The 21,609-nt window shown below is 38.5% G+C and overlaps 2 long non-coding RNA genes across 2 annotated transcripts in view; both read left to right on the top strand.

Moving 5' to 3' along the window:
• Positions 1 to 771, top strand: part of LOC138360889 (uncharacterized) — a 4,177-nt gene extending 3,406 nt beyond the window's left edge. Inside the window, exon 3 of the long non-coding RNA XR_011226701.1 lies at positions 292 to 771. This is a non-coding gene — a long non-coding RNA (uncharacterized lncRNA). The remainder of the gene's footprint in view (positions 1 to 291) is intronic.
• A 6,286-nt stretch (positions 772 to 7,057) lies between these two features.
• Positions 7,058 to 20,042, top strand: LOC138360882 (uncharacterized). Its single transcript, XR_011226698.1, has 4 exons — positions 7,058 to 7,153; positions 11,737 to 11,896; positions 12,588 to 12,694; positions 19,298 to 20,042. It is a non-coding gene; the product is annotated as an uncharacterized lncRNA (long non-coding RNA).
• The last annotated feature ends 1,567 nt before the right edge of the window (positions 20,043 to 21,609 follow it).

Raw genomic sequence — 21,609 nt, 5'->3', positions numbered from 1 at the left:
GGGTAAAAGGAGGGAGGTACTGAAAGGAGGAAAAGGGAGGTACCAAAGGAGGGAGGTACTGAATGATAAATATATCTTTCTCTTTCCTGGTAAATATAATATCCAGCATGGAGGGAACATCCCCTTCCCTCATCCTCGTAGCTTGTTTAACATGTAGAAACATGAATGTTTACAGGGTGAGGTTTACGAAATTATATATATATATATATATATATATATTATATAAAGTTTGTGTGTGTGTAATTTATATAAATAAATAATTAAATATTAATTTTGTTAATATCTTTTCAGGGAAAGCTTGCAAGTACAATTCGTATACAAGAGGGGCAACAAGAGCCAGAGGATGTCTACTAAGAAAATATATAAGTCTTTATCCTCACACTCTTGATATATGGTCTTTTCTGGTCTCTTTATTTTCTCTCCTCACAAATGTCCCTTTTTTTTTTATTTCTTTTACGTTTCTCTCCTGTTTTTCTTGTCTTTTAATCTCTCCTTTCCTCCTCTCTTCTAACACCTCTCGTTTCCTGTCTCTTCTAGCTTCTCTCTTCCTTTACTTTTTATATTTGTGGTATTCATTTGTCATTTTTATCTTGTATATTTTTCTTGTATCTTATTCTTATCTTGTGTTTCTCTTCCCCTTCTCTTCAATGATTTCTCATTTCTCTCCTCTCTCTGTTGTTTCTGTTCTGTCTTCTCTCTCCTTGCCTTAATTTTGTTCTGTCTCCTCTTTTGTTGTGTGTGTGTCTTTCTGTCTCTGTCTGTCTCTCTCTCTTTCTCTCTCTCTCTCTCTCTGGCTCTCTGGCTCTCTCTCTCTCTCTCTCTCTCTCTCTCTCTCTCTCTCTCTCTCTCTCTCTCTCTCTCTCTCTCTCTCTCTCTCTCTTTTTCTCTTTCTTTCTCTCGCTCTCTCTCTCTCTCTCTCTCTCTCTCTCTTTCTTTCTTTCTCTTTCTTTCTCTTTCTTGCTCTCTCTCTGGCTCTCTTGCTCTCTCTCTCTGGCTCTCTCTCTCTCTCTCTCTCGCTCTCTCTCTCTGGCTCTCTTGCTCTGGCTCTCTTGCTCTCTCTCTCTCTGGCTCTCTCTCTCTCTCTCTTGCTCTCTCTCTGGCTCTCTTGCTCTCTGGCTCTCTTGCTCTCTCTCTGGCTCTCTCTCTCTCTGGCTCTCTTGCTCTCTCTCTGGCTCTCTTGCTCTCTCTCTGGCTCTCTTGCTCTCTTGCTCTCTCTCTCTGGCTCTCTCTCTCTCTCTCTCTCTCTGGCTCTCTCTCTGGCTCTCTCTCTCTCTGGCTCTGGCTCTGGCCCTCTCTCTCTCTCTCTCTCTCTCTCTCTCTCTCTCTCTCTCTCTCTCTCTCTCTCTCTCTCTCTCTCTCTCCCCCCCTCTCTTTCTCTCTTTCTCTGGCTCGCTCTCTCTGGCTCTCGCTCTCGCTCTCTCTGGCTCTCGCTCTCTGGCTCTCTCTCTCTCTGGCTCTCTCTCTCTCTGGCTCTCTCTCTCTGGCTCTGACTCTCTCTCTAGCTCTGACTCACTCTCTCTCTGGCTCTGGCTCACGCTCTCTCTCTCTCTGGCTCTGGCTCTCTCTCTCTCTCTCTCTCTGGCTCTGGCTCTCTCTCTCTCTCTGGCTCTCTCTCTCTCTCTGGCTCTCTCTTTCTCTCTGGCTCTCTCTTTCTCTCTGGCTCTCTCTCTCTCTCTCTGGCTCTGGCCCTCTCTCTTTCTCTCTTTCTCTGGCTCTCTCTGGCTCTCGCTCTCTCTGGCTCTCGCTCTCTCTGGCTCTCTCTCTCTGGCTCTGACTCTCTCTCTGGCTCTGACTCACTCTCTCTCTGGCTCTGGCTCACGCTCTCTCTCTCTGGCTCTCTCTCTGGCTCTGGCTCTCTCTCTGGCTCTGGCTCTCTCTCTCTGGCTCTGGCTCTCTCTCTCTGGCTCTCTCTGGCTCTCTCTCTCTGGCTCTGGCTCTCTCTCTCTCTCTCTCTCTGGCTCTGACTCACTCTCTCTCTGGCTCTCGCTCTCTCTCTCTGGCTCTCATATTTCATTTGATTTAAAAATGTCTGAGATTTTTACTTAATCTAAGTTATATTGCATGGTGCTAATATGAATATTATACATGACTTTTTTTTCTTTTCTTTCTCTCTCTCTTTCTCCCTTTCTTTCTTTCCTTCTCTTTTTCTTTCTCTTTCTACATGAATATTATACTTGACTGTGTTTACATTCACTTGTAGATTTTTATTTTTAGTTAATTAGTCCTAAACTTTTGATTAATAAATTTTTATTATTAGTCATAGAAAAACTATAGTGTTATATGTATACTCGGAAAATTTTACTTGTTTTAGTATAAAGTAACAATAACTGCTTATAACGTCAGACTGATCTCAGCATGACATGAATCACAGGCTGCTTGATCACAAAATCTATTGTGTTCACATATTGCATATATAGATTTTTAAATTTTTACTTTTATATTCTGTTATAGATATAGTCTATATATTTCGAGCTATTACATATATTTTGTTGTATTACTCATTCTTAATTAAATAAATATAATATTTTAATTCTCTTTTTGTACCCTATTTATTTGTAATTTACACATACATATATAGGATGTCCATTTCTTTCTCAGATATGTCTTCTTTCTTTCTCTCCCTTTCTATTTCAGATATGAATTAAAAAATTATTATACCCTAATTTACCCTAAACGTTTTAATGTAGGTAATTAAAAGATTATAAAAAAGTTTTTAGAAATGTTAATTATTTACGTTCTAAGGTTGTATATAAAAGTTCTCAAAAAACCTTTTCTAAACGTAATTATAAACGTGCTGAAAACAATGAAATGTCGTTTTTAGGATGTTTTAAAAACATGAAAATGTTTGCTGGGAGGGTGGCTCAGCTTTCTTTTTCTGGTACCCTTGGCCTACATTCATCTTGTCGGCGGGTGGATCGCGCTGCTGTCTTTGACATTATATGCACATAGTTCTGTTGGGAATTCAATTGCGAACGCATTGATACCAAAATGAAAGACATAGGACGAGAATTAAGGTGACAAAGTTGAAAAGAGTATACACTTTTCAGTATTTCCGCACACTACCAGGGAATGTCTAAAAAAAACTGGAGAGTGTGGAGGGGTAACTTGCCCAAAACGCAAAAGTGTTTGGGGCGATTAACTTTCGTTCAGTACTATCATGCAAGAGAAGCCACACATCTATGGTTCATCCAAAAAAATCAGTAGACTTCTAGATGTTACTACTGCTCGGCTTAGACTCGGTTACAAGTATTTCTGGGAATTCTCATTACCTGCTGATGTAGATCTGACCAAACTGTGCCAACAAAATTATTCGCACACCCTCCGTCACTATGTGATAGTGAATTCAGAGACAATTCTATAACCAATGTACCAACGATATGTAAATATTTCATTCAAAATGATCTGCTACCAGAAATTTTAGCCAAATATCCCCAGTTTGCTAACTGTAGGTAGTAACTAAGTGATTGTAACATATCCACCGCTGCCCACTGGATGGGTGGCGGTGTGCAGGACAAACATATCAATTGTAACACTAGCTCTCCACATATGTCAGTTGCTTAATTTAGAAACTGTACTTGTGGTCGATCTCTAACCCATTGTTGATGTGACGACTTATACTGAATTTTGTAACTAGCTCATCAAGATTGTAACTTGCTGAGCTAAATGAATTGTGGGGTTCAGTCCCTGAGCCCATTATGTGCCTCTGCAACCCTTTCCACTACCGCCCACAAGATGGGTATGGGGTGCATAATAAATGAACTAAACTAACTTTAAGGCGTCCTGAAAGAAAGCTTGGAGGGCTTGAAAAATTGCAGACAAAGCCTTGAGGATAATCCTTGGGTGCCTTCGTACCACAAAGATACTTAATATGAGAAAGGAACTTAATATTCCGAGCGTTGTTTATCGTGTTACTAAAATTAACTGTCAAATTGGTATAAAAATGCTTAGGCTATCTCATCCTAACCCTTGCACAGAAGCCCTCCAAAATTTCTTTATTGAATGTAAACATTGTTTCAAATAGATAAATAAAATTGGAACTGAACTCAGAAAGTATCAGATTTATAATTTGTACCAAGAGAGACAACAATAGCACTTTCCTGCACTGTAGGAAATTACACCCTTTTCAATTTTAATCCCTCCCTTTCCATCAAAGGAGCAAATTAGAGATCAGTCCCAGCTTTGTTTTGAGGCAAAGCTCAACGTCTTAAGCCATATTGATGCTCTGTCCACAGAGCATTCTCTCTCGCAAATCATATACACTGAAGGTTTCCTACAGCGCCCAACGGGTGCAGCTGGAAGTGCAGTTGTCCTGGCAATATGATATGACTTATATTTTGAGTGGGGAGTCTGTATAAACAACTGGGCCTCTACCCTTCAGACTGAACTATTTGCCTTGCTCCTTGCACTGAAATGTGTACAAGTATCCAAACTTGATACATTAATTGTAAGTGACTCTTTATCATCCTTAATTGCTCTCAACTCTTTAAGACATAACTGTAACATGCTTGTGTCTGAAGCTAGACACAAATACAATAACAACTTGAGGAACCTTATCATAAACAATAATCTCAACAAAAATCACATAGTTCTCAGAGGTGATTTCAATATTGACCTAGGGCTACAAAATAACCCTCAAGTAGACTATTTCCTCAACAGCATGAATTCCTGTATACTCATCCCCGCAGTCACCAGGCCCACCCGAGTCACTCAAACATCTGCGACTACCCTGGATCACTGATGGACCAACATAACAGCTCCTCTTACATCAAGTATAATCACTGACAGAACAACTGACCACTATCCTACCTTCTTTGTAGCGAACATGGCCATAACACCACCAGGTAACAAGAAAATTACCTTTAGGTTACAATGTGAAGCGGCAATAGGCAATCTCACAAATGCCCTCCACAATGTAAACTGGGAATCTAAATTTATCAATACACAGGATAATAATTCGTTAACTAGCCTCTTTCCAAAATTTAAAGCCTTTACAATACTTATTGTCCTCTCCTCACCAAGCAAGTAACTGGCAAAAAGGTTAAATAATCCCTGGCTCACTAATGGCATACTTAAAGCAATCGACAAGAAACATGAATATGAAAAAAAAACATAGGATTGGCCTAGTTGGAAAAAAAGTAGTTAAGAGGTACTCATCAGTGCTTACCAGTATAATAAGAGCAAAGCGTTCCTATTACGAGAATAGATTCAAAGAAGCAAAAGGCAACATAAAAAGCACATGGAGAGCCATCTCTACCATCCTAGGAGCTAAACAACATTTACATAATAAGATAAAAATCTCCAAGGATGGTTATACACCTGCAACAGATCTTGAAACAGCAACTGAATTTAATAGCTTCTTTTCATCGTTTGGTGCTCACCTTGCCCGAAAAATCCCAGAGACTCAGACATATGTTACCACATATCTTTCACGCAGCTATTCAAACTCTCTTCTCCTCCCTCCGGTCAGCCCTACAGATGTTTTGTCCATCATTCACTCGATAAAAACCAAAGCTGGGAACATTAGTGAAATACCATCGATGGTACACAGGCGTGCCTCCCATGCCCTTGTACCATCCATAGCATTGCTGTTCAACAAATCCCTAGAGTGTCATACCTTCCCTGATATCCTTAAAAAAGCAAGAGTAACGCCAGTTCATAAAGGAGGTAACACGGCAGACATAAATAATTACAGACCCATATCGAATCTACCTATATTATCAAAAATATTTTTTTTTTTACAAACAGCTCTACTCCAATCTTGTAAAATTCAATATACTAAGCCCCTGTCAGTTTGGCTTCCGCTCCCAAAAGAGTACCAATGATGCTATTGTTAGTCTGCTTGACTTAATCTTCTCAGCCCTTGACAAAAGTGAGTTTCCAATTGAACTCTTCATTGGCCTGAGAAAGGCCTTTGATACTGTTAACCATAACTACCTCTTACTTAAATTCCACCATTATGGAATCCGTGGCCTTGCCCTAAACTATATCCGATCCTATCTTAGTAACAGACACCAATATGAAGCCATCAATGATATAACCTCTCCCACTCTACCACTTACCGTAAAGGTGCCACAGAGCAGCATCCTAGGACCCTCCTGTTTCTTATATACATCAATGATCTCCCTAATGTCTCTAACATACTTAAACCTATATTGTTGGCTGATGATACTACTCATCTACTCTGACCCCAACCCCCTCCTGTTAAATAATGTTGTAAACAATTAATTAAAAAAAGTCTACTTGTGGATGTCAACCAACAAACCTCACACAAAACATAGAAAAGACCTACTATATCTTATTTGGAAACAAATCAACAAATGCAATTCAGCTTCAGATAGATAATGTAAACATTAGCAATAAAAATGATGGAAAGTTTCTTAGCCTATACTTAGACAAGAGACTCAACTTCCGCACCCATATACAACACATAACTAAAAAGGTTTCTAAAACAGTTGGTATACTGTTTAAGATCAGATATTATGTACCCTACTCTGCTCTCCTCTCACTCTATTATGCACTTATCTATCCCTATCATTCTTATGGCGTTTGTGCTTGGGGTTCAACCTCTGCAAACTACCTCAAGCCCATCATCATCCAGTAAAAATCTGCTATCAGGACAATAAATAACTCTACCTTCAGACAACACACAGCTCCCTTGTTCAAATCCTTAAACATGCTAAACAAATTCACTCCATACATTCTCCTGTGTAAATTACGTTTATAAAGCCCTTTTTCTAACTGCAAACCCTGTTCTGAAACTCTTCCTGGACAGATGTAATAGAACACATGGCCACGTCCCCACCAGACATAAATATCTCTTTGATATCCCCAGAGTCAAACTTAATCTATGTAAACACTCTATGCAAATAAAGGGACCTAGTCTATGGAACTCACTCCCTTATAATGATTTGAAAAGCTGTCCAACTTCTGCCATATTCAAAAATAAAACCAAAAAGTACCTGTAGTACTTTTCAAGTACGAGGGAGTAATGCGCAAAGCGTCCCTCACCTGTGACGTCACAGCGTCACCTGACGCCATATCAACACATCGGCCATTTTGTCGTCAGTTCAGTCATGGCGAGGACTAACCCTTCATGCAAACTGCACCTACTATCAAGAAGAAGAAGATTTTGTGTTCCACCGATAGTATTATCGTAAGTAAGCACTTATATTTTATATTTTATTAAATTAATTGATTCTATTTTTCTGTAATAAAGGTCCAAAGGGTTGTTAAGGAACAAGGGTGTAGCGATACCGACGCTCAGTGCGCTCAACTCACACCAAAGTATCACCTGTGTAGCTTCTGTAATTAGTGTTAATTAGTTATGCTATAAGATAATGAAGCGAGTATAAGATTAACTCGCTACAAGGGTACTGTGTTGGGAGGTGAGGGCTGTTACTGGTGTCTGTGGGGATGTGAGGACTTGTACCAACCACTATCACCACCAGTACCTTGTCTTGCATCCTGCTTAGTATTCCTATTGAGATATGAAGTATTATTGCATTCATATAATTATTCATTCATTGTCATTACTATTTTTATGGGCTATGTTCTGTTACCCTAATGCTTTTTACCCCTGGGCATGTCCATTTACTCTCCAGCCCTTCACAAGCCACTGCTGCACCCCCTCCATGCCCATACTTACTGTGCTTATTCTTACAGGACTGCACTGCATTATGTGGTGCTCACTGCCTGGACACCTTGATACATGCATTATAGGGTTCTGGTAGTTGTTCTACTCACCAAGCCCTTCCAAGGCCAGGCTTGACATGTGAGAGCTTGGTCCAACAGGCTGTTGCTTGGACAGGCCCCTCAGGCCCACATATCCACCACAGCCTTGTTTGTCCGGCACTTCTAAATCAAATGTTTATTTACGTAAGGTACATACATATTTTTAGGTAAGGTACTCTTTATTTGGGTAAATTTATCTTCGTAGTATTTAGCTTTGGCTCGTCTAATTATCTTGGATAGCAATAACGAGTAATTCTTTGAGAATTCTTTGGAGACAATTCCTAACCTATACTTCTCCCAACCTATACTTCTTCTCAAGGTCATCTTCACTTCTTGAAGATGTTCAGGTTTTCTCTTGAAGATGTCGACGGTTGTTCCAGCAATACTGTATTTCTTTTATTGCTGAAAACCTGTTTTCAGCCATAAAAAAATAATCCTGAATCCAGAAAAAAATCCCTTTTGTATCGTCTGGAAATTTTCAAATATTGCTGATCAAACCTGAGTCTAAATTATTTGTATATATTATGAATTACAGAGGTCCCAGGACAGGGTTTTTAGGCACTCCACTTACATTTTCCCACTCTGACTTAACCCCCATTTATACAAACTCAGTCTTATCTTTTAGCTAATAATTTATTGTACACACCATACTCAGCCTGTGTAGGGTAGTTTATTGTGCATGTGTAGTATATATATTTGTGTAGTATATTTGGTATATTTAATGCCTCTAACCTCTCCTCATAGTTCTTGTCCTTCAGTTCTGGGAGCCACTTAGTAGCATGTCTTTGCACCTTTTCCAGTTTGTTTATGTGCTTCTTAAGATATGGGCACCATACAACCGCTGCATATTCCAACTTTGGTCTAACAAAAGTCGTGAACAATTTCTTGAGTATTTCGCCATCCATGCATTTAAAAGCTCTGAATATTATCCTTTACCTGCAATTGGTTGTTGCTGTATTTATAGAATATGATTTGTTCTACTTTACATTTGTTTGTTCCTTTTTTTCAAAATTTCTTTCTGCCTCTCTCCTCACTGCCGTGTAGTTGTTTCTCTTTGTATTACTGGTATGTTTGGGGGTTTGGCCTCTTCGTATATTGATTCCATTTTTGTGTCTTTTGGTCTCTGTCCGTCTTGAAATTTCAGTTGAACAAATCCTGTTTCCTAGTTCTGCATCTTTGTTTTGGTATAAATGTTTTTGTTCCTTTATCATATATTTCACAAAATTGACATACTGTGCATTAATTCATCTCAATTACTTCCTTTCCTAACAGCAAGCCTTTCCAGTAAAATTCTTTGAATTCTTTTCTGACTTCTGGCCTAATGTTTGTTTTATCCTAGTGTGTATGATGCCTAGCGTGTGTCTGGTGCCTGTTGTGTTAAACCGAAGATAAATGCATAAGTATAGGTCAGTAATTTCTCCAGCTTTGAAAGGGGCTTTCATTATGCAGCAGTATTCCACTCTAGAGAGCACTAGCGTCTTGAAAACTATCATCATCGGTATAGCATCTCTAGTGTGAAAAGTTCTTGTTATCTATCCTGTCATTTTTCTTGCAGTTGTGACGGCTACTTTATTGTGTTCTTTAAATGTAAGGCCTTCTGACATCAGTACACCCAAATCCTTTACGTTGCTTTTCCGTTCAATGTTATGATTTGACTGAGTTTTGTAAGTGGTTTCCGTTTTTATATTTTTTATTTTTTCCGTAGCGCATGAGCTGAAACTTATGTTCGTTAATCACCATGTTATTTTCTGTAGCCCATAGAAAGACCTGATTTACATCTGATTGGAGGTTTGCCGTGTCCTCTATGTTGCCTACTCTCGTGAAGATTCTAGTGTCATCTGCAAAGGATGATCAAGTACTATAGGTTGTGTCCTTGTCTATGTCCGATATGAGGATGAGAAAAAGTATTGGAGCAAGCACAGTACGCTTGGGGACTGAGCTCTTTACGGTTGATGGTCCAGATTTTATTTTGTTGACTACTACACATTGGGTTCTATTAGTCAGGAAGTTGTATATCCATCTGCCTATTTTTCCGGTAATTCCTTTTGAACGCATTTTATGTGCAATAACACAATGGTCACATTTGTCAAAGGCTTTTTTTTGTCAAAGCGTTTTGTTTGTCTTCCATGGCATCTAGTGCCATGTCAGAGTGGTCCAGCAACTGTGATAGGCAAGAGCGCCCTGTTCTGAAACCATGTTGTCTGGGGTTATGGAGGTGCTGTGATTCCATGTATTTTGTGATCTTACTTCTTAGCATTCTCTCAAAGATTTTTATGATGTGCGATGTTAGTGCTATCGGTCTGTAGTTTTTTGCCTCTGCCTTATTTCCTCCTTTATGGGGCGGTGCTATCTCTGCTGTTTTTAGTATGTCAGGGACAATGCCAGTATCTTGGCTTTGTCTCCAAAGAATGTGAAGGGCCTGCGATAACGTTTTTTACAGTTCTTGATGAATATAGAGTTCCAAGAGTCAGGGCCTGGTGCAGAGTGCATAGGCATACTGTCTATGGCTTCTTCAAAATCCAGTGGGGATAGGATCACATCTGATTTATGATTTGATGTTGGTATCATATCCATGAAAAATTCATTTGGGTTATCAATCAGATGGATGGAGAGCTACACTCGTGGTGTCCCATTTTCCCAGCACTCTTTGTCATGTAATGCTTTGAAACTTTTGACGGATTTGGCCTCCACCACCTTCTCACCTAACATGTTCCAACCGTTTACCATTCTGTTTGCAAAAGTGAATTGTCTTACATTTCTTCGGCATCTTTGTTTAGTTCGTTTAAATCTATAACCTCTTGTTCTTGAAATTCCAGGTCTCGGGAAATCTTCCCTATCAAGTTTATCAATTCCTGTTACTGTTTTGTACGTAGTGATCATATCTCCTCTTTTCCTTCTGTCTTCTAGTTTGGAATATTTAATGCCTCTAATGTCTCCTCATAAATCCTGCCCTTCAGTTTTGGTATGAATGTTTGTGTGCCTTCATCGTATATTTTGCAAAATATGGAATACATCTCATTTACTTTACTTTAAGAATATGGTTCGATCAATTAAAAACCCTCTTGTTCAAATTGCAAAGAGACTGAAAGAGATGCAGCATGCTCAATGGATTATATATTAGTGATTATTATTAGGATTATATATTAGTGAATCATATTAGTGATTCAATTATTATGGTCATAAAACAATAAACAAATAGTTTTGGTGTTATTACACTCTATTCACAGGTTATATATAAGTATCTGCATGTTTTGTTCACCATTACAAACCACTAAGTTGGTTTGATTTTTGTTGAGATTGTTATTTATGATAAGATTCCTTACGTTATCTGAGAATGAAGCTATGTCGGTATTGGGAAATCTATAGATGGCACTTATAGTCAAGGAGGATTTAAGGGATTTACTGGAGAACTTGGCAAAGGTATATTCACAATAGTCGTCTCTATTACTAATGAGACTATTGCAGATGAAGGTATCTTTGTAAGATATTGCTATGCCACCTCCTTTTTTTATTAGGCCTGCAGTTGTGAATGGCTTTATTATCAGCCAAGTTGTAGCATACAACATAGCATATATATGTATATGGCATACATATATATATATATATACACACATATATATATATATATATATATATATATATATATATATATATATATATATATATATATATATATGTTATGTTACAACATAACAGGCCAATTACACTGGATTAATCTTTGTGTTTAGATAGGAGATGCCTCGTATGGGCCAATAAGCCTTCTGCAGCCCCTATGTTTATCCCTTATGTATCCCCCCATGTTTTCACCTTCATTGTATTATCACCTGACCTAATGCGGGTATAAAATCAACTAATATATATATATATATATATATATATATATATATATATATATATATATATATATATATATATATATATATATATATATATATATATATATATATATATATATATATATATTCAAAATTCGTCAGTGTACTACATTTTTGTTGTTGCTTTTAGGTGATGCTTTTAACCAGTGTACGTGGGTCTGATTGTGCAACCACAGTTCGAAGAATAATGAAGATATGAACAAACGGCCTGTGGTCACTATACAGTCTGGAAGGGCAAAAGAAGAAATTGGCATTTCTACAAAAACAAGAACTATATAATGTTATTTTAAGTAAGTAACCAAAAAATTAAATAATTTTTTTAAAGTTTAAAATTCACTTAAAAATGTAAATTTTAAGTTAAAAAATTTTAACCAAAAAACTTGATATTTTTCATATTTGGAACCATTCCATAATCCCAAGCATAAATGATTATATTTCTATAACTTGCTCTTAAGATTGTTTCATTTAATAGAGGTTGGGCATAATTGTTCTCTGCTGCTAATAGAACTGACTGACTTAGCTATAGGAAAATGTAAAATTAATTGGTTTATCCATTACAGTATTTTGCAGTTTATTTCATGATCCTGTGCTTAATACTTGCATAAATAGTAGATTACAAAATGCATTTTTATATCATTAGTATTGAATAATAATAATGCAAATAATTGACTTATAAATGATGTACAATTAATTGGTAGGTGATATTATATTATTAATATTTTTTCATTCTTGCAAAGCCTTAACGAAGCCATTAACATGTTAATATAAACTTGATCACCTTCCACTTATTTTCTCATGTGCTACCTACATGTACAAAACCTTATTCCTAAATGCATATTTTGTTCTGAAACTTGTCCTTTATATGTTGTGTATCACCATCTCTGGAGAGTTTTATCTGATTGATGTATAAATTACTTTTAATTTTACAGAATATTATTGTTATACTGAATTTATTATTATATAAATAATATAATTTTACAGAATCATCTATCAACGCACATCCACAAGTTGAGGAGGAGGATGTGACCTTCCAGATGTCTGAAGTACTGAAACAGGCACCAAACAGGCCTGGTGGATCTAGGTACAAGGTAAAATAATTTAATTTTTTTTTTTTTTTTTTTTACTAATTGTCCGATATATATATATATATATATATATATATATATATATATATATATATATATATATATATATATATATATATATATATATATATATATATATATATATATATATATATATATATATATAATGTGTCGTACCTAGTAGCCAGAACGCACATCTCAGCCTACTATGCAAGGCCCGATTTGCCTAATAAGCCAAGTTTTCTTGAATTAATGTTTTTTCGACTACCTAACCTAACATTTTCAGCTACCTAACCTAACCTATAAAGATAGGTTAGGTTCGGTCATATATCTCTATTAATTTTAACTCCAATAAAAAAAGAATTGACCTCATACATAATGAAATGGATAGCTTTATCATTTCATAAGAAAAAAAATAGAGAAAATATATTAATTCATGAAAACTTGGCTTATTAGGCAAATCGGGCCTTGCATAGTAGGCTGAAAAGTGCGTTCTGGCGACTAGGTACGACATATATATATATATATATATATATATATATATATATATATATATATATATATATATATATATATATAAATATATATATATATATATATATATATATATGTATGTGTGTGTGTGTGTGTGTGTGTAATTACCTAAGTGTAGTTAAAGGATGAGACCGTCTTCCCAGCACTCTTTGTCATATAACGCTTTGAAACTACTGACAGTCTTGGCCTCCACCACCTTCTCACCTAACTTGTTCCAACCGTCTACCACTCTATTTGCGAAAGTGAATTTTCTTATATTTCTTTAGCATCTGTGTTAAGCTAGTTTCAATCTATGACCTCCTGTTCTTGAAGTTCCAGGTCTCAGGAAATCTTCCCTGTCGATTTTATCAATTCCTGTTACTATTTTGTATGTAGTGATCATATCACCTCTTCTGTCTTTTAGTTTTGGCATATTTAATGCCTCTAACGTCTCCTCGTAGCTCTTGCCCTTCAGTTCTGGGAGCCACTTAGTAGCATGTCTTTGCACCTTTTCCAGTTTGTTGATGTGCTTCTTAAGATATGGGCCAACTTCTGTTGTTGGGCACCACACAACAGCTGCATATTCTAGCTTTGGCGTAACAAAAGTCATGAACAATTTCTTTAGTATATCACCATCCATGTATTTAAACGCAATTCTAAAGTTAGAAAGCGTAGCATAGGCTCCTCGCACAATATTCTTTATGTGGTCCTCAGGTGATAGTTTTCTATCTAGAACCACCCCTAGATCTCTTTCTTTATCAGAATTCTTTAAAGATTTCTCACATAATGTATAGGTTGTGTGGGGTCTATGTTCTCCTGTTCCACATTCCATAACATGGCATTTATTAACATTAAATTCCATTTGCCAAGTGGTGCTCCATATACTTATTTTATCCAGGTTTTCTTGAAGGGCATGACAATCATCTAAATTTCTTATCCTTCCTATTATCTTAGCATCATCAGCAAACATGTTCATGTAATTCTGTATACCAACTGGTAGATCATTTATGTAGACAATAAACATCACTGGTGCAAGAACTGAACCCTGTGGTACTCCACTTGTGACATTTCTCCAGTCCGATACATTGCCTCTGATTACTGCCCTCATTTTTCTATGTCAGAAAATTTTTCATCCATATTAGAAGCTTACCTGTCACCCCTCCAATATTTTCCAGTTTCCAGAACAACCTCTCTATGTGGAACTGTCGAATGCCTTTTTTAGGTCCAAATAGATGCAGTCAACCCAACCATCTCTTTCCTGTAATATATCTGTTGCTCGATCATAGAAACTGAGTAAATTCGATACACATGATCTTCCAAATCGAAAACCATACTGTCTGTCTGAAATTATATCATTTCTCTCCAGGTGTTCTACCCATTTAGTTTTAATTATTTTTTCCAATATTCCAATTCCAATTTTTTCCAATAATGTGTGTGTGTGTATGTATATTTGTGTTGTTGAATATGACCGAAAGTCATAGTCTTTCTGCCCCTCTCCTTACTGCTATTGTTGTTTCTCGCATCTTTGTATTGCTTGTATGTTTGGGCAATTTTTCTCTTTTTCCTAGTTCTGCATCTCTGCTTTAGTATAAATTTTGTTGTGCCATTATCATATATTTCACAAAACTTGACATACATCTCATTTACTTCATGTCCTAACAGCAAGTGTTTGTCAAATTCCTTAAGGAAATATCTGAGTTCCCCATAATGACCTCTCCACAAGTCAGGTTTTTCAACTGCTTCAAGCTCATTTTCTTCCAGATTATAATGCATTGCATACTTTATTCCCAAAAAGACATGGTCACTTTTACCCAAGTGACAATGTCACTTGGGTAAAAGGAGGGAGGTACTGAAAGGAGGAAAAGGGAGGTACCAAAGGAGGGAGGTACTGAATGATAAATATATCTTTCTCTTTCCTGGTAAATATAATATCCAGCATGGAGGGAACATCCCCTAACCTCATCCTCGTAGCTTGTTTAACATGTAAAAACATGAATGTTTACAGGGTGAGGTTTACGAAATTATATATATATATATATATATATATATATATATATATATATATATATATATATATATATATATATATATATATATATATATATATATATATATATATATATATTTTATTAAATATGACCGAAAAAGTAAGATTAATAATTCTAACACGAATTTTCTCAATCTTTCGTACATTATGCTTCACTGTTGGAGGTAAATAAAAAATCACTTCTCCAAAATTCATTTTTATTTCTAGTCTGACGCGACACGGGCGCGTTTCGTAAAACTTATTACATTTTCAAAGACTTCACAAATACACAACTGATTAGAACTTGCGTTTCCCTGATTTTATATCTACATTTGAGTGAGGTGGGAAGGGTGATGTGGCATTACATTTGAGTGAGGTGGGAAGGATGATGTGGCATTAGAGAATATTAATAGGGTATTAAAAGTATCAACACAAGACAGAACACGAAACAATGGATATTGAATAGAAGTGTTTGTAGAAAGCCTATTGATCCATATTTCTTGATGCTTCTATATTGGAGCGGAGTCTTGAGGTGGGTAGAATATAGTTGTGCAATAATTGGCTGTTGATTGCTGGTGTTGACTTCTTGATGTGTAGTGCCTCGCAAACGTCAAGCCGCCTGCTATCGCTGTATCTATCGATGATTTCTGTGTTGTTTACTAGGATTTCTCTGGCGATGGTTTGGTTATGGGAAGAGATTATATGTTCCTTAATGGAGCCCTGTTGTTTATGCATCGTTAAACGCCTAGAAAGAGATGTTGTTGTCTTGCCTATATACTGGGTTTTTTGGAGCTTACAGTCCCCAAGTGGGCATTTGAAGGCATAGACGACGTTAGTCTCTTTTAAAGCGTTCTGTTTCGTGTCTGGGGAGTTTCTCATGAGTAGGCTGGCCGTTTTTCTGGTTTTATAGTAAATCGTCAGTTGTATCCTCTGATTTTTGTCTGTAGGGATAACGTTTCTATTAACAATATCTTTCAGGACCCTTTCCTCTGTTTTATGAGCTGTGGAAAAGAAGTTCCTGTAAAATAGTCTAATAGGGGGTATAGGTGTTGTGTTAGTTGTCTCTTCGGAGGTTGCATGGCTTTTCACTTTCCTTCTTATGATGTCTTCGATGAAACCATTGGAGAAGCCGTTATTGACTAGAACCTGCCTTACCCTACAGAGTTCTTCGTCGACTTGCTTCCATTCTGAGCTGTGGCTGAGAGCACGGTCGACGTATGCGTTAACAACACTCCTCTTGTACCTGTCAGGGCAGTCGCTGTTGGCATTTAGGCACATTCCTATGTTTGTTTCCTTTGTGTAGACTGCAGTGTGGAAACCTCCGCCCTTTTCCATGACTGTTACATCTAGAAAAGGCAGCTTCCCATCCTTTTCCGTCTCGTAAGTGAAACGCAGCACGGAACTCTGCTCAAATGCCTCCTTCAGCTCCTGCAGATGTCTGACATCAGGTACCTGTGTAAAAATGTCGTCAACATACCTGCAGTATATGGCCGGTTTCAAGTTCATGTCGACTAAGACTTTTTGCTCGATGGTACCCATGTAGAAGTTTGCAAACAGGACACCTAGGGGAGAACCCATAGCGACCCCATCTACTTGCTTATACATATGCCCATCCGGGCTCAAGAAGGGTGCCTCTTTAGTACAAGCTTGGAGTAGTTTCCTCAGAATACTTTCTGGCATGTCAAGAGGAGTACAGGCTGGATCACGATACACTCTGTCGGCTATCATTCCGATTGTCTCGTCCACAGGTACGTTGGTAAACAGCGATTCTACGTCCAACGAGGCTCTTATCCCTGTGGCCCGTGCGCCCCGCAGTAAGTCCACAAATTCCTTTGGAGACTTCAGGCTGAAGGCGCAAGGAACATAAGGAGTCAGCAGGCCGTTGAGTCGCTTTGCCAATCTGTACGTGGGTGTGGGTATCTGGCTAATGATTGGCCGAAGTGGGTTTCCAGGCTTGTGCGTCTTGACATTTCCATACGCATATCCAGGTTAATATTCCCCAATGATCTTTGGCAGGTGGAGTCCGGATTTCTTGGCGTTCACAGTTTCGATCAGTTTGTTGACCTTTGCTTTTAATTCGGCTGTAGTGTCCTTCGTTACCCTTTGGAACTTAGTTTGGTCAGAGAGTATGATGTTCATTTTCGCCAGATATTCGTCTTTTTTAAGAATGACATATATTGGCGACTTGTCACCTCTCCTGACAACTATCTCCTTGTTCTCACGAAGGCTTTTTTTCTCGGAATGATAGCCGACAGAGTGTATCGTGATCCAGCCTGTACTCCTCTTGACATGCCAGAAAGTATTCTGAGGAAACTACTCCAAGCTTGTACTAAAGAGGCACCCTTCTTGAGCCCGGATGGGCATATGTATAAGCAAGTAGATGGGGTCGCTATGGGTTCTCCCCTAGGTGTCCTGTTTGCAAACTTCTACATGGGTACCATCGAGCAAAAAGTCTTAGTCGACATGAACTTGAAACCGGCCATATACTGCAGGTATGTTGACGACATTTTTACACAGGTACCTGATGTCAGACATCTGCAGGAGCTGAAGGAGGCATTTGAGCAGAGTTCCGTGCTGCGTTTCACTTACGAGACGGAAAAGGATGGGAAGCTGCCTTTTCTAGATGTAACAGTCATGGAAAAGGGCGGAGGTTTCCACACTGCAGTCTACACAAAGGAAACAAACATAGGAATGTGCCTAAATGCCAACAGCGACTGCCCTGACAGGTACAAGAGGAGTGTTGTTAACGCATACGTCGACCGTGCTCTCAGCCACAGCTCAGAATGGAAGCAAGTCGACGAAGAACTCTGTAGGGTAAGGCAGGTTCTAGTCAATAACGGCTTCTCCAATGGTTTCATCGAAGACATCATAAGAAGGAAAGTGAAAAGCCATGCAACCTCCGAAGAGACAACTAACACAACACCTATACCCCCTATTAGACTATTTTACAGGAACTTCTTTTCCACAGCTCATAAAACAGAGGAAAGGGTCCTGAAAGATATTGTTAATAGAAACGTTATCCCTACAGACAAAAATCAGAGGATACAACTGACGATTTACTATAAAACCAGAAAAACGGCCAGCCTACTCATGAGAAACTCCCCAGACACGAAACAGAACGCTTTAAAAGAGACTAACGTCGTCTATGCCTTCAAATGCCCACTTGGGGACTGTAAGCTCCAAAAAACCCAGTATATAGGCAAGACAACAACATCTCTTTCTAGGCGTTTAACGATGCATAAACAACAGGGCTCCATTAAGGAACATATAATCTCTTCCCATAACCAAACCATCGCCAGAGAAATCCTAGTAAACAACACAGAAATCATCGATAGATACAGCGATAGCAGGCGGCTTGACGTTTGCGAGGCACTACACATCAAGAAGTCAACACCAGCAATCAACAGCCAATTATTGCACAACTATATTCTACCCACCTCAAGACTCCGCTCCAATATAGAAGCATCAAGAAATATGGATCAATAGGCTTTCTACAAACACTTCTATTCAATATCCATTGTTTCGTGTTCTGTCTTGTGTTGATACTTTTAATACCCTATTAATATTCTCTAATGCCACATCATCCTTCCCACCTCACTCAAATGTAATGCCACATCACCCTTCCCACCTCACTCAAATGTAGATATAAAATCAGGGAAACGCAAGTTCTAATCAGTTGTGTATTTGTGAAGTCTTTGAAAATGTAATAAGTTTTACGAAACGCGCCCGTGTCGCGTCAGACTAGAAATAAAAATGAATTTTGGAGAAGTGATTTTTGATTTACCTCCAACAGTGAAGCATAATGTACGAAAGATTGAGAAAATTCGTGTTAGAATTATTAATCTTACTTTTTCGGTCATATTTAATAAAATATGTCTACAGGAAAGACTGCTACCAAAATATACTAATATATATATATATATATATATATATATATATATATATATATATATATATATATATATATATATATATATATATATATATATATATAATATTTAAAGTTTGTGTGTGTGTAATTTATATAAATAAATAATTAAATATTAATTTTGTTAATATCTTTTCAGGGAAAGCTTGCAAGTACAATTCGTATACAAGAGGGGCAACAAGAGCCAGAGGATGTCTACTAAGAAAATATATAAGTCTTTATCCTCACACTCTTGATATATGGTCTTCTCTGGTCTCTTTATTTCCTCTCCTCACAAATGTCCCTTTTTTTTATTTCTTTTACGTTTCTCTCCTGTTTTTCTTGACTTTTAATCTCTCCTTTCCTCCTCTCTTCTAACACCTCTCGTTTCCTGTCTCTTCTAGCTTCTCTCTTCCTTTACTTTTTATATTTGTGGTATTCATTTATGTCATTTTTATTTTGTATATTTTTCTTGTATCTTTTTCTTATCTTGTGTTTCTCTTCCCCTTCTCTTCAATGATTTCTCATTTCTCTCCTCTCTCTGTTGTTTCTGTTCTGTCTTCTCTCTCCTTGTCTTAATTTTGTTCTGTCTCCTCTTTTGTTGTGTGTGTGTCTTTCTGTCTCTGTCTGTCTGTCTCTCTCTTTCTCTCTCTCTCTCTCTCTCTCTCTCTCTCTCTCTCTCTCTCTCTCTCTCTCTCTCTCTCTCTCTCTCTCTCTCTCTCTCTCTCTCTCTCTCTCTCTCTCTCTCTCTCTCTCTCTCTCTCTCTTTCTCTCTCTCTCTCTCTCTCTCTCTCTCTCTCTCTCTCTCTCTCTCTCTCTCTCTCTCTCTCTCTCTCTCTCTCTCTCTCTCTCTCTCTCTCTCTCTCTCTCTCTCTTTCTTTCTCTTTCTTTCTCTTTCTTGCTCTCTCTCTGGCTCTCTTGCTCTCTCTCTCTCTGGCTCTCTCTCTCTCTCTCTCTTGCTCTCTCTCTTGCTCTCTTGCTCTCTCTGGCTCTCTTGCTCTCTCTCTGGCTCTCTTGCTCTCTCTCTGGCTCTCTTGCTCTCTCTCTGGCTCTCTTGCTCTCTCTCTCTCTCTGGCTCTCTTGCTCTCTCTCTCTGGCTCTCTCTCTCTCTCTCTCTGGCTCTCTCTCTGGCTCTGGCTCTCTCTCTCTCTGGCTCTCTCTTTCTCTCTGGCTCTCTCTCTCTCTGGCTCTGGCTCTCTCTCTCTGGCTCTGGCTCTCTCTCTCTGGCTCTGGCTCTCTCTCTCTCTCTCTCCCCCTCTCTTTCTCTCTTTCTCTGGCTCTCTCGCTCTCTCTGGCTCTCGCTCTCTCTGGCTCTCGCTCTCTCTGGCTCTCGCTCTCTGGCTCTCTCTCTCTGGCTCTGACTCTCTCTCTAGCTCTGACTCACTCTCTCTCTGGCTCTGGCTCACGCTCTCTCTCTCTGGCTCTCTCTCTCTCTCTCTGGTTCTGGCTCTCTCTCTGGCTCTGGCTCTCTCTCTCTCTCTGGCTCTCTCTCTCTCTCTGGCTCTCTCTCTCTCTGGCTCTCTCTCTCTCTGGCTCTCTCTCTCTCTGGCTCTATCTTTCTCTCTGGCTCTATCTTTCTCTCTGGCTCTCTCTCTCTCTCTCGGGCTCTGGCTCTCTCTCTCTGGCTCTGGCCTTCTCTCTCTCTCTCTCTCTCTCTCCCCCTCTCTTTCTCTCTTTCTCTGGCTCTCTCGCTCTCTCTGGCTCTCGCTCTCTCTGGCTCTCGCTCTCTCTGGCTCTCGCTCTCTGGCTCTCTGGCTCTCTCTCTCTCTCTGGCTCTCTCTGGCTCTCTCTCTCTGGCTCTGGCTCTCTCTCTCTGGCTCTGACTCTCTCTCTAGCTCTGACTCACTCTCTCTCTGGCTCTGGCTCTGGCTCTCTCTCTCTCTGGCTCTGGCTCTCTGTCTCTCTCTCTGGCTCTCTCTTTCTCTCTGGCTCTCTCTTTCTCTCTGGCTCTCTCTCTCTCTCTCTGGCTCTGGCTCTCTCTCTCTCTCTCTCTGGCTCTGGCTCACGCTCTCTCTCTGGCTCTGGGTCACGCTCTCTCTCTGGCTCTCGCTCTCTCTCTGGCTCTCATATTTCATTTGATTTAAAAATGTCTGAGATTTTTACTTAATCTAAGTTATATTGCATGGTGCTAATATGAATATTATACATGACTTTTTTCTTTTCTTTCTCTCTCTCTTTCTCCCTTTCTTTCTTTCTCTTTCTTTCCTTCTCTCTCTCTTTTTCTTTCTCTTTCTACATGAATATTATACTTGACTGTTCACTTGTAGATTTTTATTTTTAGTTAATTAGTCCTAAACTTTTGATTAATAGATTTTTATTATTAGTCATAGAAAAACTATAGTGTTATATGTATACTCGGAAAATTTTACTTGTTTTAGTTTTAAGTAACAATAACTGCTTGTAACGTCAGACTGATCTCAGCATGACATGAATCACAGGCTGCTTGATCACAAAATCTATTGTGTTCACATA

This window comes from Procambarus clarkii, unplaced genomic scaffold (assembly GCF_040958095.1).
Source record: "Procambarus clarkii isolate CNS0578487 unplaced genomic scaffold, FALCON_Pclarkii_2.0 HiC_scaffold_127, whole genome shotgun sequence".
Lineage (NCBI taxonomy): Eukaryota > Metazoa > Arthropoda > Malacostraca > Decapoda > Cambaridae > Procambarus > Procambarus clarkii.
The sequence above is the reverse complement of the archived record's forward strand: the minus strand, read 5'-3'. Positions and strand labels throughout refer to the sequence as shown.